Source organism: Ascaphus truei, unplaced genomic scaffold (assembly GCF_040206685.1).
Source record: "Ascaphus truei isolate aAscTru1 unplaced genomic scaffold, aAscTru1.hap1 HAP1_SCAFFOLD_903, whole genome shotgun sequence".
NCBI classification, from domain to species: Eukaryota; Metazoa; Chordata; class Amphibia; order Anura; family Ascaphidae; genus Ascaphus; species Ascaphus truei.
Genome location: NW_027457242.1, coordinates 117,281 through 144,816, shown reverse-complemented (window position 1 = coordinate 144,816; position 27,536 = coordinate 117,281). Strand labels below are relative to the sequence as shown.

The 27,536-nt window shown below is 43.4% G+C and overlaps 2 long non-coding RNA genes across 2 annotated transcripts; both read right to left on the bottom strand.

The window, feature by feature from the left end:
* Positions 1–1,867: 1,867 nt before the first annotated feature.
* LOC142486486 (uncharacterized) lies at positions 1,868–19,344 on the bottom strand. Its single transcript, XR_012798980.1, has 9 exons — positions 19,272–19,344; positions 16,749–16,868; positions 15,633–15,728; positions 14,079–14,190; positions 10,347–10,464; positions 9,261–9,358; positions 7,584–7,694; positions 4,162–4,271; positions 1,868–2,790 (listed from the first exon to the last, which is right to left on the bottom strand). It is a non-coding gene; the product is annotated as an uncharacterized LOC142486486 (long non-coding RNA).
* A 2,817-nt stretch (positions 19,345–22,161) lies between these two features.
* Positions 22,162–25,875, bottom strand: LOC142486487 (uncharacterized). Its single transcript, XR_012798981.1, has 3 exons — positions 25,803–25,875; positions 23,278–23,397; positions 22,162–22,257 (listed from the first exon to the last, which is right to left on the bottom strand). It is a non-coding gene; the product is annotated as an uncharacterized LOC142486487 (long non-coding RNA).
* Positions 25,876–27,536: the final 1,661 nt, after the last annotated feature.

Sequence of the window (27,536 nt, the reverse complement as noted above, 5' to 3'; positions counted from 1 at the left end):
CGAACCAGATAGAGCGGGTCGCGCCATAGGCTTTGCCGGCGGCGGCAGAAACGGCTCAGAAAAATGACTAAGTGAGAAATGCTGAATTTTAGGAATCCATATCTCCGGTTCCGGAGGGTTCAGCGGATCAGGGTTTGGGGTATCTGTAGCCACTGCTCCGGCATCGCTGCAGAACCATCCTTGACCCGCTTGGACCAACCCGACGGAGTATGGACCCCCTTGAAGTTCGGGACTTTTCCCATAAACTTCAATGGCAGAAAACCCCCATTGACTTCAATGGCGGCGATTTACCATTGAAAGTCTATGGCGGAGCTGCCCGTTGTTTTCAATGGGGATTTAGTGAAAAGCTGAGATTTCTTTTTCAATGGAGATTTTTGTATTAAAATGATTTAATGTGCATTGGTGTAACTTCGGTTTCTTAGGTCGTAGCAAGTCGCTTTTTGGACCATATGGTGTCCCAGTTCTGGCAATGCGAACTGGGAAGTTTGGACCTGCTAAACCTAACGGAACCGGATATTTTAATACGTTTATGTTTTATGCTTAATAGTGTATCTTAAGGTATGGACAAAGACCCAGAAGAGATTCTTTTGGGCCATAAGGTAGCAGATGGCCCTGGGGACGCCGCTATGTCTAGGATTTAAGTGCTGTTCAAAGAGTTTTATCACCCTCACTGTTTATCCGAAGCCCAAACCAGGGCAGGTCTTAAGTGTTCCAGTTAACACCTTTCAACAAAGGTTTTCCTGCCAGAACTCCAAATGGTAGACTGTCTGGCATTCCTGACGTAAATGTGGGGCTTCAGAAATGAGACCCCCAGAGTTCTACTGCGCATGTGCCAACTAGCAGGGGGGCATGGGTCAGAATGCTTTCCCACGTTAGTGAGTGGCTGGAGGTAATTGTAAACCAATCCCCTGTGCTTAAGGTTAAGAATAGAAGGAGAATGGTTTATAAACTGCTGTCCACCCATATATCCTTTGTCTTCGTTTGCTGATATGGTTACCTGATATCACCTGAATGATTTCCTCACTGCTGAAAGAAATGCTACATCATACTTCTCATTCCCCAACCCTTAAGTAAGTGTACTTCTTGTTCGTTACTGTATTATCTGTTGTGTTCACCTATATTCTAAGGAATAAATACAATTTATTATATCTTAAGCCTCGTTCAGTTCAAACCCAATTATTTTTGTGTAATATTAATAAGCCTGTGGAAGCTATCGTCACAAGGAGGTATTATAGTGTGTATTGTGGGGAGAATTAGTGTGTGTGTTGTTTGGGAGTGATATTCGGGAGGATTGTGTGTGCAGAAGGAAGAATGAGTGAGGGGGGAGTAAGGGAGCAGGATTGAATGAGAGGGGGTCATTGAGTGATAGCGGGGAGGGGAGGGAAGAGTGAGGAGAGTGGGTGTAGGAGGGAGCAGTGCAAGAGACCGTCGGGGGCAGAATACATGGTGAGAAGGGAGGCTGCCTAGAAGCATAAAAATCTACTTCACCACTGTTCTGTACTCTCTTCAATACTCTGTGTTACAGATCTCTCTGGCAAGAAATGGGGTCCAATGGCAAAGACTGCTCTAAATAAGATAGTATAAATGAACACAGAGAGAAATTCCAAAGAGTAACCCAAGAAAATACAAGTGAAATCTAATCGTAAGGTAATTAGTCCCATTAAGTGAAATACATAAAGGAATAGTCCATAAAAAAGCACAAAGGAAAAAAATAGGAGTACTTTATTGTGATGTTACATTTCAGAGAATATAAAATTATAGGAAAACAATTCCACTTTGTTCAGAAAACCAGAAAGTCTTGGTCCCAGGTGGACTGAATTTTTATTGCAAATAAGTTCCTTAATACACAAGTAAAGAATATAGTTACTTATTCTATTCTCTACTGTAAGACGTGCCACATTGCCCAATATTTGGGTACAGTGCCCAGATTGTGACCATGCACTACAGAGGTGAGATTCCCCCAACTCCAATTTGCTACACACTCCAAGAGAGATTATTGTGATCAGAGGTGGAATGAGAGGGGTGAGAAGGGTCGCTGCCCAGGGAGTAGCCTGACAGGGGGTACAGAAATCTCTTTTGGTGCATATATTGCGGAGCTGCATTGATTGACTTGTCAATCAGCTCTGCTGCCTATCCCATTGACATCATGATCCGGCACTGTGATCAGCTGCAGCGCTGACCCAGGTGTGTTAGTGCAGCACTTTACAGGGAGGGAACAGAGGTTGTGGATGACAGATGCTGGGGATAGGCCATGAGTACGGGCCAGAGTAAGGTGGAGACTTTCTGTACTCTGCATACAGGACACTGCATGCATGACAGTGTCTGTGTGTGTGTGTGTGTGTGTGTGTGTATTCCAAGTGTCAGTGTGCATAAGTAAGTGTGCTCTGTAAGTATGCCTGTGTGGCAGGTATAGGGGGGTGGTTCAGCTGGAGGAACTTATCCAGGCACAAAAGCACATAGATGCCCCAGATTATACCACCCCAAATGCTGATAATATCCTGCTGCACTTTACAGAAGATGATGCAGATGTCAGTGGGTGGTGGGTTCATTAAATCCATCCATCATATCATAGCCACACTGTGCATATGATGTACTGAATCAATCACAGGAAGACATCTCCATGGTAGGGGTAGAAGTTAACAGAATATGTCCAGCACTGTGGTGTGTAGCCCATAAATAATAATTGTGCACATTACAGAACATACTTGCAACTGCAAGATCATTTTGCTGCTTGTAGTGTTTGCTCTTGTCCTGTGCAGTGTTGTCGTAGATCCGTCTCTTCAGTGTTCACTGCAATAAAAGTAAGACATTGCATTAATATTACAGAAGTTTGGGAGCTGAAATCCCACTATGCTGCAGACATTTTCCCTTTGCATAAGATTCTTGTGATTATATCTCAATGATGATCAATAACAACTACATCATAACACAGCCGCTCAATACAAAATATGTATTTGCTATCAATGGTCATGGAGGCCAAACGTCACACAATGTACAGATATACTGCTGCGGCCGAGTTTATTCGAGCATTTGCCCGTTCTTGGCCGCAGCAGTAACCTGGCGCGCGCCGGAGGGTGCCGGGCGCACGCCGAAGCAGCGGAGGAGCGCCCTCCGATCGGGGCTTTCTCCCTTCCGCTGCCGGGTCCGTCGGGTCCCCCGGAACCCCCTGCCGCTGTCCCCCACATCGCGGGACACCAGTGCTCCCTCGGGGAGCCCTGGACGCGCGTGCAGGGGGCGCAGGCACCAGATGACGCGTGACCGTGCATCGGTGATGCGCGGCACGCTGAGGGAGTGCGGCTAGCACGCCGGGGCATCCCCCGGCTTGCGGTGCTAGCCGTGCTTCAATAAAACGTGTCGGTAGTGTAGCAAGGATTATTTCTTCCTCTGGTGCATTATGATGGGATGTGTTGTAAGATTCTGCATTATTAGCATCACTGAATCTTTTGGAAACTGAGTAATATTCTATGTTTTAATGCAATATTATGGATGATCAGCCGGTAAAATAAAGCTTACTGTATCTGTAGCCATGCTCTACCCATGATGTGCTGAATCAATGACTGCAGAGTGATTCAGAGTGGTAAACATGACTGGAACTCATCTCTGAATAGAGGACAGAACAGCAGTGCAGAGTAGGAGGTGAATGTATCTCAAATGGAAGACTTAGTAGCTGTGTGGGGAGTAGACAGTACAGACTGATCAAATAAATAGTTAAAGGAGTATCTTCAACATTACTTGGCTTTGTTATCAACATTGAAGTTTCTCTTGTTTTTTCTGTTCTTTAAATCACTACTACTGATGCCATGTGTAACCTGTACTGAGAGATATACTCTACTGGCCTAGATGAAACCATATGATGCAAACAGGATTCATCCCACTCCAGATTCATATGATTGCACCACTTCAACCTTTAATAAAACACATAGAACTACAGCAGTGCGCTACTGCACATGTTCTTGTTATGAATGGTAGTAGATGTGGTCCTTGGGTCAATACTTCATACAGCAGCCACACTCTACTCATGATGTATTGAATCAACAAAAACCTGCATGGTACAGATCACAGGAAGGGTAGAGTAGAGGGGAATATGTCCAATGCGAAACCCTTAGCAGCTGGATTGTGTGGAGTCAACAAAACGACAAATACTAAATGAGAAATATACACATTGCTTATCTGTCTCTGTGTAGTCATTTTCCTCCTCTTCAACTGTCTTTCAAAATTTCTCTTCTGACAGAAAAGAAACACATGGCTTCAATATTCACTGTTCTTCCCTCCTGAAATAAAAGTTAAGCATTGCATGGTTATGATCATACATACAATGAACCTTGCGCCAAACCATGTGATCCAAAGTAAATCCACCTCCCTCCCATAGCTGTGTTCCTTCTAGAGCTTCTACCACACAAGTCATTAATGTTCGTGACACTGTACTGCAGTCACAGTCTGCACACAAAGTACTGAATCAATTACATCACACTGAAAAGGCAGTCTACATGATGCAATAGTTAACCATAATAACTCTGTCATGCAAATGACAGGAAAACCTATATGTATATCATTAGGGGAGAGGGGAAAAATAATTAAAAAATAAGTGCGACAAATAAAAACAGATTATAGGAAAGTAAATCCTTGCCCTGGGAACTTTACAATCTAATAGAAATGTTAGAAGACTTAAAGAGAGGCAGCAGTTGGGGGAAGAAGTGCAGTAGATGACAATGCTTGTCCTTAATGGTGGGTACAATTAGTAGAAAGCACATCTTGGGAACAATAGTTGTTAGCAGTGACTGTGGGTGTGGGACAGTAGCCACGAGTCAAAGTTTTTTAAATGCTTGATTTAAGTCGTGAATTTTAAGATTGGTCTTACATGTGGGTGGAAGAGGTTATGTTGGCATATACTGAGTGTGAGGAAGTTTCACATGTACGGTGCAGTGATGGAAAATGGTTTCAGGCAAGTGAGAGAACAGTAGAGGTGAAAGAAGTTTACAGGAGACAGTTATGGTTATAGTGCAAGAGACAAGCAAGGGCATAACGAGAGATCAAAGATGATATGCAAGAAGGAGCAGATTAATGGAGAGCCTTAACAAAAAGGTAAGGAGGAGAACTTTGTAGGTGATACAAAAACTTGATGGGATGCCAGGACAGGGATTTAAGGAGATGAGCAGAGACTGTTGTGGGAGAAAGTGAGATAATTCAAGCAGCAGAGTTTTGCATAGGAGAAAGTTGTGAAGCATGGAGGCCTGTTAGTAGTATGTTAAAATAACCTATAGGATAACAGTATATATTGGAGTTTTAGCAGTAGGTTGAGAGGGGAAAGGGAAGATCTTGGCAATATTACAGAGAAAGAGGCAACACATTTTACCCATAGCCGTGCATGTGAATGGAGATGGAATTGAAGAGCCAAATGTTACTCCTATGCAACATGTTTGATGACAAGATAGATGGTAGTACTGTTTACTGTGATGGAGAAAGGGGATAATATGAGCCCAGTGTTAGACATTAAGTTTAAGGCAGTGGAGTGCCATCCATGAGCATATAGCCAGGAGACAACCCAAGAGTAGGGACTGGATTGCAGGAGTGAGAACAGGGGTGGATAGATTTGTGTGTGTATCATCCGCATAGAGATTATATCTAAGGCCAAAAGCATTGATGAAGTCACCAAATGATAGTATGTAGAGAGAAAGAGAGATCTCAGAACAGAGCCCTGATGTATACCCACAGACAGATCAATAGAAGACGAAGACATGTTAGCAACAGAGATGGAGAATGTGTGACAGGAAAGTTATGATGAAAACCAGGATAGAACTTTGTTACTGATACCAAGAGAGAGTTTAGAATATGAAGGAGGAGAGTGATTGAGAGCATCAAACGCAGCCGATAGATCAAGTCGGATTAGTAGGGAAAAACCTTGGGAATTAGCTTTAAGCACAGTCTGTAGAACGTGCTGTACGAAAGGCAGGTTGTAAAGGATCCAGGAGGGCATGTGATTTAAGAATGTTGACACTAGCAATTAGAAGGCAAACAGCATGAGGGATACAGAGCGGTAGTTAGTAAGGCACATAGGGTGTAGTTTGTTTCTGACAAAAGGGTGACCGCTACAGGCTTAAAGTAAGAGGGCAAAAATCCAGAGAATAGGGAGAAATTGAAGATGTGGGTGAGAGTGGGGACTAAGAGATGCAGTAAGGTGTGAGGGGATACGATCTAGAGGGCATGTGGTAGAGGGAGAATAGAAGATGATTAGCTTCCAGCTCTGTAAGAGAAGAAAAGGAGTCAAGTGCAGAAGGAGATTTGGGAAGAAGGAGAGAAGGGGGAAGGGACAGAAGGAATCTCCTTTTGGGTGGCATCCACCTTGCCTCTGAAGTAGTCAAATGCTTGAGGAGAAGTGAAGGAAGGATGGCAAGTGGGAGGAGAAGGTCAGTGGAGGGAGTCAAATACAGAGAAAAAAAACAGCGTAAATTAAATTTGAGTGTTGATGAGTGTGGAAAAAAGTAGTGTATTTAGCCCTAGAGAGCAGCTTTATACAGGACAGGAGACATTTTTACTGTAGAAAAATCAAACAAAGTGTGAGATTTCCTCCGTAGGTATTAAGAACAGCGAGTGGAAGTGTGATGAGTGTGTTTGGGAATTTAGCCAAAGGTGTGGGTTAGAGGGATGAGTGTGTCAGAGCCTATAGGGGGCATATAGATAGGAGGATAGCATTGTAAGAGTTAATAAGATTGTTAGTTTAAGCAGAAAGAAAGAGAGAGAAGAGAGAAGAGAGGTTAGAGTAGATGTCAGAGGAGAGTTTAATTAAGCAGAGGCAAATCAGTGGGACAGGTAAGATGCGGTGAGGGGAATGACTGATTGTGACTGATGAGAGCAGAAGAGGTTATGTACAACTAGAGCCTTGTTAGTAAGAGTGGACATTCCAGAGGGCACAGGAGAAGGGAAGAGAAAAGTAAGGAAAGGAATGTGGATTACATTAGATAGGTTAACACTCTTAGTAGGGAGGCCTGATGTGTATATGAGCCGGTCCAAGATTATAAGAGATATCCCCCAACATCAGCGAGCATAGAAGGAGACACAGAGATAGGTGTAGAGAGAGACAGAGATAGGGATATGTAGAGAGAGAAGGGCGTCAAGAGAATGAGACAGATAGGCGTAGAGAGAGGAGACATAGAGAGAGGGGGCTTTGAGAGGGGGGCGTAGAGAATGAGGGAAGGTGGAAGAGAATAGGATGTGCAGGAGTGCATTTCATTGAGCAGTGCAGAAATAGCTGCAATAGAGGTCTGTACAAATGGTGCTTTGTGTAGACACATGCAAAGGTAGGGGAAGGAAAGTGTATAGAACATGTGGATAAAAGCAGGAGTGTGGAAGTTAGAGAAATTAGAAAAGTTTTACAGAGGAGTGAGGAAACAGTAAACAGAAAGAACAAGAGAGAGGTTACATTGGGATGACGTGCTGTGGTAGAGAGAAATGCTAGGAGAGAGCCTCCAGATATTAGAGGACATGAATTGAGAGAGCAAATGTATAAATCAAAACCGGAGGGGGAGGTATAGCACGAAAGCTTGCACAGCAGTTGATGAAGATTATAGTCTTAAAGTTGCGTGTACCTGTCAGGGCACTCAAGAAGGTCAATGCTCACAAGTGCAGAGTTCATGAAGAAATGCTGAATCCAGTTCCCCTCCAATTTAATTTTAATATAACTTTTTCATTCTTCATTACTGCAAAAAGCAAACAAAACAAAACCACATTGCATTACTATTTTCAAAATGGATTGAATGACATATTCAACAGTAACTGTGTGATGCCAATATTGCCTTCTCACTCGTAGGCCAGTACGGTCAGGTACCCAGTACTGATAAAACAATAAGTGCCCGTACTAAGTACCAATATGAATTATAAGGAAATGTAAAATCTCCAGGTCTCTCTCCATCTCTGCAACAGATATATGGATAAGCCCATATTAAGGCATCACGTGACCGGAGCCGTCACTGACTGGGTATACGCAAAGATGCAGGGAGATGCAAAGAAAGGGAGGGAGAGAGACAGGGAGAAGATGGGAAACGGAGGGAGGCACGGATGGCAGGCCTCTCTCTTTCACTGGTGCATGCAAGGAGCTGGTCCCAACATCCACAAAGTGTGTGTGTATTATTGGTTGTGTTTTATGGCGGTAGGAGGATAGTGTGTATATTGTGTGTGTGTGGGAGTATTATATTGTGTGTAGGGTATTATAGTGTGTATATTATGTTGAGGTGCAGAGGAGAGTGTTAGATTGGGTATCTTGTGTTAGGGGGTATTGTGTATATTGTGTTTAAGACTATAATATTATTGGGGAGATTATTATTGAGGAGGTATTAAAGTGTGTATTGTGGGGAGTATTAGTGTATGTATTATTTGTGGGTGACAGATGCTGTGGGTAGGCCAAGAGTACGGGCCAGACTAAGGTGGAGACTTTCTGTACTCTGCATACAGGACTCTACATGCACTGCAGAGGTGAAATTCCCCCAACTCCAATTTGCTACACTCTCCAAGAGAGAATATTGTGATCAGAGGTGGAAGATGAGCAGGGTCACTGCCCAGGGAGTAGCCTGTCAGGGGGCATGGAAATCTCTTTTGGTGCGTATGTTGCCACGTGGCATTGATTGACCGGTCAATTAGCACTGCTTCCTATCACAGTGACATGATCCGGTGCTGTGATCGGTTGCAGCGCTGACCAAGGTGTGTTAGTGCAGCAATTTACAGGGAGGGAACAGAGGTTGTGGGTGACAGATGCTGGGGGTAGGCCAAGAGTACGGGCCAGAGCAAGGTGGAGATATTCTGTACTCTGCATGCCCATCCTGCATGCCCAGGACTCTGCATGCATGCCAGTGGCTGTGGGGTGTGTGTGTGTAGGTATGCCAAGTGTCAGTGTGCATAAGTAAGTGTGCTGTGTGTGTAAGTAAGTTTGCCTGTGTGGCAGGAGGTGTAGGGGGGTGGGGGGCGGGGGGCGGTTCAGCTGGAGGACTTTACCCAGCACAAAAGCACATAGATGCCTCTGATTATATCACCCCAAATGCTGATAATATCCTGCTGTAGATGCACTTTACAGAAGATGATACAGATGTCATCAGTGTTTGGTGGGTTCATTAAATCAATCCATCATATAATAGCCACACTATGCATATGATGTACTGAATCAGTAACACCAATCACAGGAAGACATCTCCATGGTAGGGGTAGTGTTGAAGTTAACAAAATATGTCCAGCACTGTGGTGTGGAGCCCATACATAATAATTGTGCACATTACCAGAACAACATATTGTCAACTGCATGATCATTTTGCTGCTTGTAGTGTATACTCTTGTCCTGTGCAGTGTTGTAGTAGATCCGTCTCTTCGGTGTTCACTGCAATAAAAGTAAGACATTGCATTAATATTACAGAAGTTTGGGGGCTGAAATCCCACTATGCTAATGACAGTTTCCCTTTGCATAAGATTCTTGTGATTATATCTCAATGATGATCAATAACAACTACATCATAACACAGCTGCTCTATACAGAATATGTATTTGCCATCAATGGTCATGGAGGCAATATGTCACACAATGTACATATATAGCAAGGATTATTTCTTCCTCTGGTGTATTATGATGGGAGGGTGAGATTCTGCATTATCAGCATCAGTAAATCTGTAGGAAACTGAGTGATATTCTATTTTTTAATGCAATATTAGGGTAAAATAAAGCTTGCTGTATATATAGCCATGCTCTACCCATGATGTGCTGAATCAATGACTGCAGAGCGATTTAGAGTGGTAAACATGACTTGAACTCATCTCTGAATAGAGGGTAGCACAGTAGTGCAGAGTAGAAGGTGAATGTATCTCAAATGGAAACCCTTAGCAGCTGTGTGGGGAGTAGACAGTACAGACTGACCAAGTAAATAGTAAAAAGTAGTAACTTCAACATTACTTGGTTTTGTTCTCCACTCCTGTTTTTCTGTTCTTTAAATCACTAATACTGATGCCATATGTAACCTGTACTGAGAGTTATATACTCTACTGGCCTAGATCAAATTAAATGATGCAAACAGGATCCCTCCCACTCAAGATTCATATGATTGCACCACCTCAACCTTTCATAGCAATAACATAGAACTGCAGCAGTGCGCTACTGCACATGTTCTTGTTATGAATGGTAGTAGATGTGGTCCTTGGGTCAGTACTTCATACTGTAGCCACACTCTATTCATGATGTATTGAATCAACAAAAATCTGCATGGTACAGATCACAGGAAGGGGTGGAGTAGAGGTGAATATGTCCAATGCGAAACCCTTAGCAGCCGGATTTTTTGGAGTCAATAAAACGACAAATACTAAATGAGAAATATACACATTGCTTATCTGTCTCTGTGTAGTCATTTTCCTCCTCTTCAACTGTCCTTCAATTTTCTATTTTGCAAGAAAATGAACACATGGCTTCAATATTCACTTCTGTTCTGCAGTCTTTCCTCTTGAAATAAAAAAGTTAAGCATTGCATTATTATTATTATAATTATTATTGACGATACATACAATGAACCTTGCTCCAAACCATGTGATACAAAGCAAATCCACCTCCCTCCCACAGCTGTGCTCCTTCTAGAGCTTCTACCACACCAGTTATTCATGTCAGTGAAACTGTACTGCAGTCCCGGTCTGCACACAATCTACTGAATCAATGACATCACACTGTGTCACACAATGTCATGCTAACGACAGGAAACAATCTTTGTATATATCTTTGTATATATAATAATAATAATAAAAAAAATAAGACAGGACAGACACTCCTACATTGCAATCAATAGAAAATAACTGGGACAGGCACTTCAAGGATGCATACGGTCCCGGATAAACTGTAGCTACCTATACACGTGTGCCTTGTCTCTAGACTCTGCATATATCTCTATTTATATACCACCCATTGTGTACTCAGCGCTTTACAAGAGAGACCAAAAAGTACAGGAAATTATTATACAATAAGTTCAACAAACAAAAACAGACAATAGGAAAGTAAATCCCTGTCCTGGGTAGTTTACAATCTAAGAGAAATGTAAGGAGACTTACAGAGAGACAACAGGTGGGGGAACAAGTGCAGTAGATGACAATGCTTGTCCTTAATGGTGGGTACTTGTAGTATAAAGCACTTCTTGGGAACAATAGTTAGTGACTGAATGAGTGACAGTAGCAACGAGTAAAAGCTATTGAAATGCTTCATTTAAGTTGTGAATTTTAAGGTTGATCTTAAATGTGGGTGGAAGAGGGTATGTTGGCATATACTGAGTGTGTGTGAGTTTCACAGGTAAATTGATGGGAAAGGGTTTCAGGCAAGAGAGCGAGTGCGCAGTAGAGGTGTAAGAAGTATAATGGAGACAGCTATTAGTAGAGCTTAGGAGACGAGGAAGGGCATAACGAGACCAAAGATGATATGTAGGAAGGAGCAGATGAATAGAGAATAGTGTTGGACTGGGTCCTCAACTATAAAAAAATGGGTAACGGGTACCCGGCCAAAATGAAAGGTTCTACCCGGTCGGGTACACGGTTTGGCACTTACCTTCCGGGTGGCGGTGACATCTAGGATCAGCAGCAGTCCTGTGACGGTGGCAGCATCTGTGGTGTCTTCAGCCGGCGGGGGAGCTGCAGGCTCACAGACACAGCTTACCTGCTTCGGTGCTGTGGAAGTGATTCCTGCAGCTCCCCCCGCCAGGTGAAGACACCTCTGATGCTGCCAACATCAGAGGACTGCTGCTGCTGATCCTAGATGTCTTAGGAAAGGTAAGTATAAAAGATTATTTCCAGCTGCCCTGACATTACCCGACGCCGGGTATTACCCGGCCAAGTCCACTTCTCAGTGGCCGGTTTCGAGTAATGTCCGGGTAGCTGGAAATGTGTCGGGTAACGCCGGGTACTCGGTACACCACTAATAGAGAACCTTAACAAAAAGGTAAGGAGGAGAACTTTGTAGGTGATCTGAAACTTGATGGGAAGCAAGGAGAGGGATTTAAGGAGGAGGAGGAGATGAGCAGATACTGTTGTGGGAGAAAGGGAAATTATTCAAGCAGCAGAGTTTTGGATAGATTGCAAATGAGAAAGTTGTGAAGCAGGGAGCCCTGTTAGCAGTATGTTAACCCATACGATAAGGGCATGCATTGGCGTTTTAGCAGTAGATTGACAGAGAAAAGGGCAAATCTTGGAAATATTACAGAGAAAGAATCGACAAACTTTAGCCAGTGTCGTGAATGAAGATGGAAAGGGAAGAGTCAAATGTTACTCCTAGGCAATGTGCTTTCATGACAGGATGATGGTAGTACTGTTTACTGCGATGGAGAAAGGTGATATTAGGCCAGATTTAGGGGGAAATAGGAGGAGCTCAGTTTTAGACATTAGGTTTAAGGCAGAAGAGTGTCATCCATGGAGGATATAGCCAGGAGGCGACCCGAAACTAGGAACTAAATTGCAGGAGTGACGGTAGGGTGGATAGGTGTGTGTATCATCTGCATAGAGATGATATCAAGGGCCAAAATAGTTGATAAGGTCAACTAGTGATAGTATGTAGTGAGAGAGGTCCCAGAACAGAGTCCTGAGGTATACCAACAGACAAAACAACAGGAGACAAAGACACGTTAGCAACAGAGATGGAGAATGTGTGATGGAGAAGTATGATGAAAACCAGGATATAAGTTTGCTGCGGATACGAAGAAAGAGTTTAGAATATGAATGAGAAGAGTGATTGACAGTATCAAAAGCAGAAGAGAGATCAAGCAGGATTAGTAAGTAAAATGGACCTTGGGAATTTTCTTTATGTACATAATTGGTTACATTGGGAAAGGCAGATTGTGAAGGGCCCAGAGGAGCATGTGATTTAAGAATGTTGATCAAACGGGAGATCACAAGACGTTCTAGCAATTAGGAGGCAAATGGTAGGACGGATACAGGGCGATAGTTAGAAATTCACACAAGGTCAAGGTTATTTTTGAGAATAGGGGTGACCACTGCATGCTTAAAAGGAAGAGTTGAAAGAGCCAAAGGATATGGAGGAATTGAAGATGTGGGTGAGAGTGAGAATATAGGATTGAGAGGGCATGTGGTAGAGGGAGAAGAGAAGATCAGGTTCCAGCTTTGTGACAGGAGAAAAGGAGTCAAGAGTGCAATGAGATCTAGATAGAAAAAGAGAGAGGGGGAAGGGAGAGAACGAATCTACTTGTGGATGGCATCCACCTTGCCTCAAGTGAGCAAAGGCTTGAGGAGAAATAAAGGATGGATGTTAAGTGGGAGGAGAAAGTCAGTGGTGGGACTCAAATACATAGAAGACAGTGTGAATGAAATTGGAGTGTTGATGAGTGAGGAAAAAGTAGTGTTTGACCTTAAAAAAAGGAGCAGAGTTTTACAGAACAGGACAAAGGTTTAGTGTAGAAAATCAGACTGTGAGATTTCCTCCATAGGTGTTAAGAGCAGCAGTGTGATGTGATGAAGTGTGATGAGAGCGTGCTTGTGAATTAAACCAATGCATGGGTTAGGCTGCGTCTATAGTAAGCACGCAACAGATGGCAAAGTTAGCGCATGCCTGTCGCTCCAGCAATCCCTGCACTGAGGTCCGAGGCGACGGGGAGGCCCTGCATCGCTCGCACGCACTGTGGACAACCAAGCGTGTGCCCATGATAATCACGGCCTTAGAGGGATGAGTGTGTCAGAGCCTAGAAGGGGCATATAGATGATGGAGGAGGAGGGAGGAGGAGATGATAGCATTGTAAGAGTTAACAAGATAGCTAGTTTAAGCAGAAAGTGAGGAGAGGTTAGAGATAAGGGTAGATGTCAGAGGAGAGAGTTCAATTAAGCTGAGGTATCGAGTAGGACAGGGGTGAGGGGAATGAGAAGTGGTGGATGATGAGAGCAGAAGAGGTCATGTACAAATAGACCATGTTAGTCGTAGAGCAGACATTCCAGAGGGCACGTGAGAAGGGAAGAGTAAAGTGAGACAAGGAATGTGGATTACATTAGATGGGTTAATACGCTTAGCAGGGAGGTGGAGAGAGAGGCAAGAGGCAGAGGGTGGTGTAGGGGTTGAGGAAGAGATGTTGCATGTACCTTGTCAGAACATTAAAGAACGTCAATTCACACTGGTGCAGAGTTGATGATGAAATGCTGAATCCAGTTCACGTCCAATTCAATTTTAACAGAACTTTTTCATTCTTCATTACTGCAAAAAAAAAAGTAAAAAACAATGCATTACTATTTTCAAAATGGATTGAATTCCCCCACCAATGACTATGTGTTACCAATATATCCCTCTCAGTCCCACTGCAGCACATACTGTACCAGTGTGAAAGTAAGAAGGTACACAGTACCGGTAAAACAATACGTGCCGGTACTATGCACCATATGAATTATAAGGGGATGTAAATCTCCCAGTCTCTCTCCATATCCGCAACAGAGCGGGCTCCGGTCAGTGGCATGGATGCCCATATATGGGTATGCTCATATTTGGGCATCCCATGTCACTGACCGGAGCCGGCTCTGAGTATAGGGATATATGCGGAGACGCAGAGGTGCAAGGAAATGGGAGGAGGCACGGTGAGAAACAGGGAGAGACCACAGGAAGATAGAGGGCAACAACTTCCACAAGGTACTTGTATGGGTATAATTGTTTGTATTTTGTGCAGAGGGGGTAATTTCAGATAAAATACAATTCTCCACCCTCTACGAAACAATTCCACTTTGTTCAGTAAGCCAGAAAGTCTTGGTCCCATGTGGACTGAATTTAATGCAAATAAGGTCCTTAATACACAAGTAAAGAATAAAGTTACTTATTCTCTACTGTAAGAAGTGCCACATTGCCCACTATTTGGGTCCTGTGCCCAGATTGTGACCATGCATGGCAGAGGTGAGATTCCCCCAACTCCAATTTGCTACACTCTCCAAGAGAGATAATTGTGATCAGAGGTGGAACTAGGGGAGGGTGTGAGCAGGGTCACTGCCCAGGGAGTAACCTGACTGGGGGCACGGAAATCTCATTTAGTGCATATGTTGCGGCACTGCATTGATTGACCGGTCAATCTGCACTGCTGCCTGTCACAGTGACATCCTGATCGGGCACTGTGATCAGCTATAGCACTGACCCAGGTGAGATAGTTCAGCACTTTACAAGGAGGGAACAGATGTTGTGGGTGACAGATGCTGGAGGTAGGCCAAGACTGTTGGCCAGAGTAACGTGGAGACTTACTGCACTCTGCATGCCCATCCTCTCCCTGACATCAGGGGAAGGAAGTGGCCCTGGGGTGTGTGTAGGTATGCCAGATGTCAGTGTATGCATAAGTAAGTATGCCTGTGTAGTGGGAGGTGTAGGGGCGTTAAGCTGGAGGACTTAAAACAGGCACAAAAGCACATAGATACCTCTGATTATACCGCACCAAATGCTGATAATATCATGCTGTAGCTGCACTTTACAGAAGATGATGCAGATGTCATCATTGGTTGGTGGGTTCATTAAATCAATCCATCATATCATAACCACACTGTGCATATGATGTACTGAATCAGTAACACCAGGAAGACATCTCCATGTTAGGAGTAGAGTTGAAGTTAACAGAATATGTCCAGCACTGTGGTGTGTAGCCCATAAATAATAATTGTGCACATTACCAGAACAACATACTGTCAACTGCAAGATCATTTTGCTGCTTGTAGCGTATGCTCATCCTGTACAGTGTTGTAGTAGATCCGTCTCTTCAGTGTTCACTGCAACAAAAGTAAGACATTGCATTAATATTACAGACGTTTGGGGGCTGAAATCTCACTTCGCTGCGGACAATTTCCCTTTGCATAAGATTCTTGTGATTATGTCAATGATGATCAATAACTGCATCATAACACAGCCGCTCTATACAGAAGATGTACTTGCTCTCATCGGTCATTGAGGTAATACGTCACACAATGTACAGATATAGCAAGGATTATTTCTCCCACTTGTGCATTATGGCATTATGATGGGAAATGTTGTGAGATTCTGCATTATCAGCATCACTGAATCTTTTGGAAATTAAGTGATATTCTATGTTTTAATGCAATATTATGGGTGATCAGCCGGTAAAATAATAATAGCTTGCTGTATCTGTAGCCATGCTCTACCCATGATGTGCTGAACCAATGACTGCAGAGAGATTCAGAGTGCTAAACATGACTGGAACGCATCTCTGAATAATGGGCAGCAAAGCAGTGCAGAATAGGAGGTGAAAGTATTTAAAATGGAAGATCCTTAGCAGCTGTGTGGAGAGTAGACAGTACAGACTGACCAAGTAAATGGTAAAAGGAGTAACTTCAACATTACTTGGCTTTGTTCTCCACATTGAAGCTTTCCTCCTCTTTAAATCACTAATACTGATGCCATGTGTAACCTGTACTGAGAGTTATATAATCTACTGGCCTAGATGAAACCATATGATGCAAACAGGATCCATCCCACTCCAGATTCATAGAATTGAACCACCTCAACCTTTCATAACAATCACATAGAACTGCAGCTGTGCGCTACTGCACATGTTCTTGTTATGAATGGTAGTAGATGTGGTCCTTGGGTCTTTACTTCATACTGTAGCCACACTCTACTCATGATGTATTGAATCAACGAAAACTTGCATGGTTCAGATCACAGGAAGGGGTAGAGTAGAGATGAAAATATTCAATGTGAAACCCGTAGCAGCCGGATTGTGTGGAGTCAATAAAACGACAAATACTAAATGGTAAATGAGAAATATACACATTGCTTATCTGTCTCTGTGTAGTAATTTTCCTTCTCTTCAACTGTCCTTCAAATTTTCTCTTTTGCAAGAAAAGGAACACATGGCTTCAATATTCACTTCTGTTCTGCAGTCATCCCTCCTGAAATAAAAGTTAAGCATTGCATTGTTATTATGATAATACATACAATAAACCTTGCTCCAAACCATTTGATGCAAAGCAAATCCACCTCCCACCCACAGCTGTGCTCCTTCTAGAGCATGCATGTCAAACTCCAGTCCTCGAGGGTCCCAAACAGGCCAGGTTTTCAGTAGGGATATCCTGAAAACCTGGCCTGTTTGCGGCCCTCGAGGACTGGAGTTTGACATCCTTGTTCTTGAGCTTCTACCACGCAAGTCATCCATGTGAGTGACACTGTACTGCAGTCCTGGTCTGCACACAATCTACTGAATCAATGACATCACACTGTAAAGGCAATCTACAAGATGTATTAGTTGTCCACACTTCCGAAATGTTACTTTTATGTCCAAATCACTTATTCCCATGACCTGATATTTGTATTTGTTATTTATAGGATTGTCACAAAGAGTTGATGAGGTCACCAAATGATAGTATGTAGAGAGAAAGAGAGATCTCAGAACAGAGCCCTGATGTATACCCACAGACAGATCAATAGAAGACGAAGACATGTTAGCAACAGAGATGGAGAATGTGTGACAGGAAAGTTATGATGAAAACCAGGATAGAACTGTGTTACGGATACCAAGAGAGAGTTTAGAATATGAAGGAGGAGAGTGATTGAGAGCATCAAACGCAGCAGATAGATCAAGTAGGATTAGTAGGGAAAAGTGACCTTGGGAATTTGCTTTAAGCACAGTCTGTAGAACGAGCTGTACGAAAGGCAGGTTGTAAAGGATCCAGGAGGGAATGTGATTTAAGAATGTTGACATTCTAGCAATTAGGAGACAAACAGCAGGAGGGATACAGGGCGGTAGTTAGTAAGGCACATAGGGTGTAGGTTGTTTCTGAGAAAAGGGTGACCACTACAGGCTTAAAGTAAGAGGGTAAAGAGCCAGAGAATAGGGAGGAATTGAAGATGTGGGTGAGAGTGGGGACTAAGAGATGCAGTAAGGTGTGAGGGGATACGATCTAGAGGGCATGTGGTAGAGGGAGAAGAGAAGATGATTTGCTTCCAGCTCTGTAAGAGAAGAAAAAGAGTCAAATGCAGAAGAAGAATTAGGTAGAAGGAGAGAAGGGGGAAGGGGGAAGGGACAGAAGGAATCTCCTTGTGGGTGGCATCCACCTTGCCTCTGAAGTAGTCAAATGCTTGAGGAGAAGTGAAGGAAGGATGGCAAGTGTGAGGAGAAGGTTAGTGGAGGGAGTCAAATACAGGGAAAAAAAGACAGCGTAAATTAAATTTGAGTGTTGATGAATGTGAAAAAAAAGTAGTGTGGTTTGGCCCCAGAGAGCAGCTTTATACAGGACTGGAGACATTTTTACTGTAGAAAAATCAAATATCAATTGTGTGATTTCCTTCATAGGCATTAAGAACAGCGAGTGGAAGTGTGATGAACATGTTTGGGAATTTAGCCAAGGGTGTGGGCTAGAGGGACAAGTGTGTCAGAGCCTAGAGGGGGCATATAGATAGGAGGATAGCATTGTAAGAGTTAATAAGATTGTTAGTTTAAGCGGAAAGAGAGAGAGAGCAGAGAGGTTAGAGTAGATGTCAGAGGAGAGTTTAATTAAGCAGAGGCAAATCAGTGGGACAGGTAAGATGGGGTGAGGGGAATGACTGATTGTGAATGATGAGAGCAGAAGAGGTCATGTACAACTAGAGCCTTGTTAGTCAGAGAACGGACATTCCAGATGGCATAGGAGAAGGGAAGAGAAAAGTAAGGAAAGGAATGTGGATTACATTAGATAGGTTAACACTCTTAGCAGGGAGGCAGAGGCAGGGAGGCCCGATGTGTATATGAGCAGGTTCAAGATTATAAGAGATATCCCACACATCAGCAAACATAGAAGGAGACACAGAGATAGGTGTAGAGAGACAGAGATAGCTCTATGTAGAGAGAGAGGGACGTAGAGAGAATGAGACAGATAGGCGCAGAGAGAGGGGGCGCAGAGAGAGGAGGCGCCAAAAGAGGGGGTGCAGAGAGAGGGGGCACAGAGAATAGGATATTAAAGAGTGCTTTTCATTGAGCAGTGCAGAAATAGCTGCAATAGAGGTCTGTACAAATGGTGCAGTGTGTAGACACATGCAAAGGTAGGGGAAGGAAAGAGGAGAACATGTGGATAAAAGCAGGAGTGTGGAAGTTAGAGAAATTAGAAAAGTTTAACAGAGGAGTGAGGAAACAGCCAGCAGAAAGAACAAGAGAGAGGTTACATTGGGATGACGTTCTGTGGTAAAGAGAAAATGCTAGGAGAGAGCTTTCAAATATTAGAGGACATGAATTGAGGGAGCAAATGTATAAATCAAAACCTGAGGGGGAGGTATAGCACGAAAGCTTGCACAGCAGATTATAGTCTTAATGTTGCGTGTACCTGTCAGGGTATTCAAGAAGTTAAATTCTCACAAGTGCAGAGTTCATGATGAAATGCTGAATCTAGTCCCCCTCCAATTTAATTTTAATATAACTTTTCCATTCTTCATTACTGCAAAAAGCAAACAAAACAAAACCACATTGCATTACTATTTTCAAAATGGATTGAATGGCATATTCAACAGTGACTGTGTGATGCCAATATTCCCCACTCACTCGTAGTGAAGCACATATTGTACTAGTGTTGAAAGTAGGCCGGTAGAGTCAGGTACGCAGTACTGATAAAACAATAAGTGCCCGTCGTAAGTACCAGCTCCGCAACAGTGCGGGCATCACATTAGTGACGTGGATGAACATATATGGATAAGCCCATATTAAGGCATCACGTGACCAGAGCCGTCACTGACTGGGTATACGTAAAGACGCAGGGAGATGCAAGGAAAGGGAGGGAGAGAGACAGGGAGAAGATGTGAAACGGAGGAAGGCACGGATGGAGGGAGTTCTTCCGAGCTTCTGCGGGCCTCTCTCTTTCACTGGTGCATGCCGGGAGCTGGTCCCAACATCCACAAAGTGTGTGTGTATTATTGGTTGTATTTTATGGGGGTAGGAGGGTAGTGTGTATATTGTGTGTGTGGGAGTATTATATTGTGTGTAGAGGTGCAGAGGAGAGTACTAGATTGTGTATCTTGTGTAAGGGTGTTGTGTATATTGTGTTTGGAGCTATAATATTATTGGGGAGATTAGTATTGAGGAGGTATTATAGTGTGTATTGTGGGGAGTATTAGTGTGTGTATTGTTTGTGGGTGACAGATGCTGGGGGTATGCAGCAATCCCTGCACTGAGGTCCGAGGCGGCTCTGCATCGCTCGCACGCACTGTGGATGACCAAGCATGTGCCCATGATAATCATGGCCTTACAGGGATGAGTGTGTCAGAGCCTAGAAGGGGCATATATATGATGGAGGAGGGAGGAGGAGGAGGGAGGAGGAGGAGATGATAGCATTGTAAAAGTTAACAAGATAGTTAGTTTAAGCAGAAAGTGAGGAGAGGTTAGAGATAAGGGTAGATGTCAGAGGAGAGAGTTCAATTAAGCTGAGGTATCGAGTAGGACAGGGGTGAGGGGAATGAGAGGTGGTGGATGATGAGAGCAGAAGAGGTCATGTACAAATAGACCTTGTTAGTCAGAGAGCAGTCATTCCAGAGGGCACGTGAGAAGTGAAGAGTAAAGTGAGACATGGAATGTGGATTACATTAGATGGGTTAATACGCTTAGCAGGGAGGTGGAGAGAGAGAGGCAAGAGGCAGAGAGTGGTGCAGGGGTTGAGGAAGAGATGTTGCATGTACCTTATCAGAACATTAAAGAACATCAATTCACACTGGTGCAGAGTTGATGATGAATCCAGTTCACCTCCAATTCAATTTTAACAGAAATGTTTCATTCTTCATTACTGAAAAAAAAGAAAAGTAAAAAACATTTCATTACTATTTTCAAAATGGATTGAATTCCCCCAACAATGACTATGTGTTACCAATATATCCCTCTCAGTCCCACTGCAGCATATACTGTACCAGTGTGAAAGTAGGAAGGTACACAGTACCGGTAAAACAATACGTGCCGGTACTATGCACCATATGAATTATAAGGGGATGTAAATCTCCCAGTCTCTCTCCATATCCGCAACAGAGCGGGCTCCGGTCAGTGGCATGGATGCCCATATATGGGTATGCTCATATTTGGGCATCCCATGTCACTGACCGGAGCCGGCTCTGAGTATAGGGATATATGCGGAGACGCACAGGTGCAAGGAAATGGGAGGAGGCACGGTGAGAAACAGGGAGAGACCACAGGAAGATAGAGGGCAACAACTTCCACAAGGTACTTGTATGGGTATAATTGTTTGTATTTTGTGCAGAGGGGGTAATTTCAGATAAAATACAATTCTCCACCCTCTACGAAACAATTCCACTTTGTTCAGTAAGCCAGAAAGTCTTGGTCCCATGTGGACTGAATTTAATGCAAATAAGGTCCTTAATACACAAGTAAAGAATAAAGTTACTTATTCTCTACTGTAAGAAGTGCCACATTGCCCACTATTTGGGTCCTGTGCCCAGATTGTGACCATGCATGGCAGAGGTGAGATTCCCCCAACTCCAATTTGCTACACTCTCCAAGAGAGATAATTGTGATCAGAGGTGGAACTAGGGGAGGGTGTGAGCAGGGTCACTGCCCAGGGAGTAACCTGACTGGGGGCACGGAAATCTCATTTAGTGCATATGTTGCGGCACTGCATTGATTGACCGGTCAATCTGCACTGCTGCCTGTCACAGTGACATCCTGATCGGGCACTGTGATCAGCTATAGCACTGACCCAGGTGAGATAGTTCAGCACTTTACAAGGAGGGAACAGATGTTGTGGGTGACAGATGCTGGAGGTAGGCCAAGACTGTTGGCCAGAGTAACGTGGAGACTTACTGCACTCTGCATGCCCATCCTCTCCCTGACATCAGGGGAAGGAAGTGGCCCTGGGGTGTGTGTAGGTATGCCAGATGTCAGTGTATGCATAAGTAAGTATGCCTGTGTAGTGGGAGGTGTAGGGGCGTTAAGCTGGAGGACTTAAAACAGGCACAAAAGCACATAGATACCTCTGATTATACCGCACCAAATGCTGATAATATCATGCTGTAGCTGCACTTTACAGAAGATGATGCAGATGTCATCATTGGTTGGTGGGTTCATTAAATCAATCCATCATATCATAACCACACTGTGCATATGATGTACTGAATCAGTAACACCAGGAAGACATCTCCATGTTAGGAGTAGAGTTGAAGTTAACAGAATATGTCCAGCACTGTGGTGTGTAGCCCATAAATAATAATTGTGCACATTACCAGAACAACATACTGTCAACTGCAAGATCATTTTGCTGCTTGTAGCGTATGCTCATCCTGTACAGTGTTGTAGTAGATCCGTCTCTTCAGTGTTCACTGCAACAAAAGTAAGACATTGCATTAATATTACAGACGTTTGGGGGCTGAAATCTCACTTCGCTGCGGACAATTTCCCTTTGCATAAGATTCTTGTGATTATGTCAATGATGATCAATAACTGCATCATAACACAGCCGCTCTATACAGAAGATGTACTTGCTCTCATCGGTCATTGAGGTAATACGTCACACAATGTACAGATATAGCAAGGATTATTTCTCCCACTTGTGCATTATGGCATTATGATGGGAAATGTTGTGAGATTCTGCATTATCAGCATCACTGAATCTTTTGGAAATTAAGTGATATTCTATGTTTTAATGCAATATTATGGGTGATCAGCCGGTAAAATAATAATAGCTTGCTGTATCTGTAGCCATGCTCTACCCATGATGTGCTGAACCAATGACTGCAGAGAGATTCAGAGTGCTAAACATGACTGGAACGCATCTCTGAATAATGGGCAGCAAAGCAGTGCAGAATAGGAGGTGAAAGTATTTAAAATGGAAGATCCTTAGCAGCTGTGTGGAGAGTAGACAGTACAGACTGACCAAGTAAATGGTAAAAGGAGTAACTTCAACATTACTTGGCTTTGTTCTCCACATTGAAGCTTTCCTCCTCTTTAAATCACTAATACTGATGCCATGTGTAACCTGTACTGAGAGTTATATAATCTACTGGCCTAGATGAAACCATATGATGCAAACAGGATCCATCCCACTCCAGATTCATAGAATTGAACCACCTCAACCTTTCATAACAATCACATAGAACTGCAGCTGTGCGCTACTGCACATGTTCTTGTTATGAATGGTAGTAGATGTGGTCCTTGGGTCTTTACTTCATACTGTAGCCACACTCTACTCATGATGTATTGAATCAACGAAAACTTGCATGGTTCAGATCACAGGAAGGGGTAGAGTAGAGATGAAAATATTCAATGTGAAACCCGTAGCAGCCGGATTGTGTGGAGTCAATAAAACGACAAATACTAAATGGTAAATGAGAAATATACACATTGCTTATCTGTCTCTGTGTAGTAATTTTCCTTCTCTTCAACTGTCCTTCAAATTTTCTCTTTTGCAAGAAAAGGAACACATGGCTTCAATATTCACTTCTGTTCTGCAGTCATCCCTCCTGAAATAAAAGTTAAGCATTGCATTGTTATTATGATAATACATACAATAAACCTTGCTCCAAACCATTTGATGCAAAGCAAATCCACCTCCCACCCACAGCTGTGCTCCTTCTAGAGCATGCATGTCAAACTCCAGTCCTCGAGGGTCCCAAACAGGCCAGGTTTTCAGTAGGGATATCCTGAAAACCTGGCCTGTTTGCTGCCCTCAAGGACTGGAGTTTGACATCCTTGTTCTTGAGCTTCTACCACGCAAGTCATCCATGTGAGTGACACTGTACTGCAGTCCTGGTCTGCACACAATCTACTGAATCAATGACATCACACTGTAAAGGCAATCTACAAGATGTATTAGTTGTCCACACTTCCGAAATGTTACTTTTATGTCCAAATCACTTATTCCCATGACCTGATATTTGTATTTGTTATTTATAGGATTGTCACAAAGAGTTGATGAGGTCACCAAATGATAGTATGTAGAGAGAAAGAGAGATCTCAGAACAGAGCCCTGATGTATACCCACAGACAGATCAATAGAAGACGAAGACATGTTAGCAACAGAGATGGAGAATGTGTGACAGGAAAGTTATGATGAAAACCAGGATAGAACTGTGTTACGGATACCAAGAGAGAGTTTAGAATATGAAGGAGGAGAGTGATTGAGAGCATCAAACGCAGCAGATAGATCAAGTAGGATTAGTAGGGAAAAGTGACCTTGGGAATTTGCTTTAAGCACAGTCTGTAGAACGAGCTGTACGAAAGGCAGGTTGTAAAGGATCCAGGAGGGAATGTGATTTAAGAATGTTGACATTCTAGCAATTAGGAGACAAACAGCAGGAGGGATACAGGGCGGTAGTTAGTAAGGCACATAGGGTGTAGGTTGTTTCTGAGAAAAGGGTGACCACTACAGGCTTAAAGTAAGAGGGTAAAGAGCCAGAGAATAGGGAGGAATTGAAGATGTGGGTGAGAGTGGGGACTAAGAGATGCAGTAAGGTGTGAGGGGATACGATCTAGAGGGCATGTGGTAGAGGGAGAAGAGAAGATGATTTGCTTCCAGCTCTGTAAGAGAAGAAAAAGAGTCAAATGCAGAAGGAGAATTAGGTAGAAGGAGAGAAGGGGGAAGGGGGAAGGGACAGAAGGAATCTCCTTGTGGGTGGCATCCACCTTGCCTCTGAAGTAGTCAAATGCTTGAGGAGAAGTGAAGGAAGGATGGCAAGTGTGAGGAGAAGGTTAGTGGAGGGAGTCAAATACAGGGAAAAAAAGACAGCGTAAATTAAATTTGAGTGTTGATGAATGTGAAAAAAAAGTAGTGTGGTTTGGCCCCAGAGAGCAGCTTTATACAGGACTGGAGACATTTTTACTGTAGAAAAATCAAATATCAATTGTGTGATTTCCTTCATAGGCATTAAGAACAGCGAGTGGAAGTGTGATGAACATGTTTGGGAATTTAGCCAAGGGTGTGGGCTAGAGGGACAAGTGTGTCAGAGCCTAGAGGGGGCATATAGATAGGAGGATAGCATTGTAAGAGTTAATAAGATTGTTAGTTTAAGCGGAAAGAGAGAGAGAGCAGAGAGGTTAGAGTAGATGTCAGAGGAGAGTTTAATTAAGCAGAGGCAAATCAGTGGGACAGGTAAGATGGGGTGAGGGGAATGACTGATTGTGAATGATGAGAGCAGAAGAGGTCATGTACAACTAGAGCCTTGTTAGTCAGAGAACGGACATTCCAGATGGCATAGGAGAAGGGAAGAGAAAAGTAAGGAAAGGAATGTGGATTACATTAGATAGGTTAACACTCTTAGCAGGGAGGCAGAGGCAGGGAGGCCCGATGTGTATATGAGCAGGTTCAAGATTATAAGAGATATCCCACACATCAGCAAACATAGAAGGAGACACAGAGATAGGTGTAGAGAGAGACAGAGATAGCTCTATGTAGAGAGAGAGGGACGTAGAGAGAATGAGACAGATAGGCGCAGAGAGAGGGGGCGCAGAGAGAGGAGGCGCCAAAAGAGGGGGTGCAGAGAGAGGGGGCACAGAGAATAGGATATTAAAGAGTGCTTTTCATTGAGCAGTGCAGAAATAGCTGCAATAGAGGTCTGTACAAATGGTGCAGTGTGTAGACACATGCAAAGGTAGGGGAAGGAAAGAGGAGAACATGTGGATAAAAGCAGGAGTGTGGAAGTTAGAGAAATTAGAAAAGTTTAACAGAGGAGTGAGGAAACAGCCAGCAGAAAGAACAAGAGAGAGGTTACATTGGGATGACGTTCTGTGGTAAAGAGAAAATGCTAGGAGAGAGCTTTCAAATATTAGAGGACATGAATTGAGGGAGCAAATGTATAAATCAAAACCTGAGGGGGAGGTATAGCACGAAAGCTTGCACAGCAGATTATAGTCTTAATGTTGCGTGTACCTGTCAGGGTATTCAAGAAGTTAAATTCTCACAAGTGCAGAGTTCATGATGAAATGCTGAATCTAGTCCCCCTCCAATTTAATTTTAATATAACTTTTCCATTCTTCATTACTGCAAAAAGCAAACAAAACAAAACCACATTGCATTACTATTTTCAAAATGGATTGAATGGCATATTCAACAGTGACTGTGTGATGCCAATATTCCCCACTCACTCGTAGTGAAGCACATATTGTACTAGTGTTGAAAGTAGGCCGGTAGAGTCAGGTACGCAGTACTGATAAAACAATAAGTGCCCGTCGTAAGTACCAGCTCCGCAACAGTGCGGGCATCACATTAGTGACGTGGATGAACATATATGGATAAGCCCATATTAAGGCATCACGTGACCAGAGCCGTCACTGACTGGGTATACGTAAAGACGCAGGGAGATGCAAGGAAAGGGAGGGAGAGAGACAGGGAGAAGATGTGAAACGGAGGAAGGCACGGATGGAGGGAGTTCTTCCGAGCTTCTGCGGGCCTCTCTCTTTCACTGGTGCATGCCGGGAGCTGGTCCCAACATCCACAAAGTGTGTGTGTATTATTGGTTGTATTTTATGGGGGTAGGAGGGTAGTGTGTATATTGTGTGTGTGGGAGTATTATATTGTGTGTAGAGGTGCAGAGGAGAGTACTAGATTGTGTATCTTGTGTAAGGGTGTTGTGTATATTGTGTTTGGAGCTATAATATTATTGGGGAGATTAGTATTGAGGAGGTATTATAGTGTGTATTGTGGGGAGTATTAGTGTGTGTATTGTTTGTGGGTGACAGATGCTGGGGGTATGCAGCAATCCCTGCACTGAGGTCCGAGGCGGCTCTGCATCGCTCGCACGCACTGTGGATGACCAAGCATGTGCCCATGATAATCATGGCCTTACAGGGATGAGTGTGTCAGAGCCTAGAAGGGGCATATATATGATGGAGGAGGGAGGAGGAGGAGGGAGGAGGAGGAGATGATAGCATTGTAAAAGTTAACAAGATAGTTAGTTTAAGCAGAAAGTGAGGAGAGGTTAGAGATAAGGGTAGATGTCAGAGGAGAGAGTTCAATTAAGCTGAGGTATCGAGTAGGACAGGGGTGAGGGGAATGAGAGGTGGTGGATGATGAGAGCAGAAGAGGTCATGTACAAATAGACCTTGTTAGTCAGAGAGCAGTCATTCCAGAGGGCACGTGAGAAGTGAAGAGTAAAGTGAGACATGGAATGTGGATTACATTAGATGGGTTAATACGCTTAGCAGGGAGGTGGAGAGAGAGAGGCAAGAGGCAGAGAGTGGTGCAGGGGTTGAGGAAGAGATGTTGCATGTACCTTATCAGAACATTAAAGAACATCAATTCACACTGGTGCAGAGTTGATGATGAATCCAGTTCACCTCCAATTCAATTTTAACAGAAATGTTTCATTCTTCATTACTGAAAAAAAAGAAAAGTAAAAAACATTTCATTACTATTTTCAAAATGGATTGAATTCCCCCAACAATGACTATGTGTTACCAATATATCCCTCTCAGTCCCACTGCAGCATATACTGTACCAGTGTGAAAGTAGGAAGGTACACAGTACCGGTAAAACAATACGTGCCGGTACTATGCACCATATGAATTATAAGGGGATGTAAATCTCCCAGTCTCTCTCCATATCCGCAACAGAGCGGGCTCCGGTCAGTGGCATGGATGCCCATATATGGGTATGCTCATATTT